This window comes from Manacus vitellinus, unplaced genomic scaffold (genome assembly GCF_001715985.3).
Source record: "Manacus vitellinus isolate BGI_N305 unplaced genomic scaffold, ASM171598v3 scaffold_72_pilon, whole genome shotgun sequence".
In the NCBI taxonomy this organism is placed as follows: Eukaryota; Metazoa; Chordata; class Aves; order Passeriformes; family Pipridae; genus Manacus; species Manacus vitellinus.
The window spans coordinates 454,106-454,713 of record NW_021940764.1 but is presented as its reverse complement, the minus strand read 5'-3'; positions in this window follow the sequence as shown (position 1 = coordinate 454,713).

The window sequence follows — 608 nt, the reverse complement described above, 5'->3', positions numbered from 1 at the left end:
AGCGGTGCCGGTGGCCGGGGCGCGCTGGGGCGCGGGCGATGTGCGGGGGCACAGCACAGGCATCAGCGAGGGGCTGGGAAGTTACCCTGGGCTGTGCCCGCGGCAGCTCCGCGCTCCGGCTTTGGGCGTCTGTTCCCTTCCCAGCCAGGTCCGGGAGGGCCTTGGCCAAAGCACCTGCACCCCCTGCCAGAAGGAAAATCCCTTTGTGGCCATCCTGGAGGAGCAGCCCCGTGTCGGGATCTCGCTGTTCCCGTACGAGCAGGAGGGTGCACAGCGCGTGTCGCTCCCTTCCCGGGACAGGTGGCTGTGTTCCAGCTCTCTTGTTTGCTGCCTGCAAACACCTCCTGTTTGTCTTGCCGCTTTCGAAATTCTCATCCTGCTGTACAGACTCTCCCATCCCTCTGTTGAACTGTTTGTTTTCTGCAGCAGCGTCTAAAAGCTGAAGGCTGAGGTGCATCCTGAATATCCTGTTTGTAGGTGTCTGTACTTGTTCTTATCCCTAGCTGGGTTTGGAGCTCAGAGCATCAGCTCTGCTGCCCAGTGCTGTGATCCAAACCCTGTTGAGTTTCCTGCATGTGAGGCTCTGCTGCACTCTCCAGGTAGCAGGG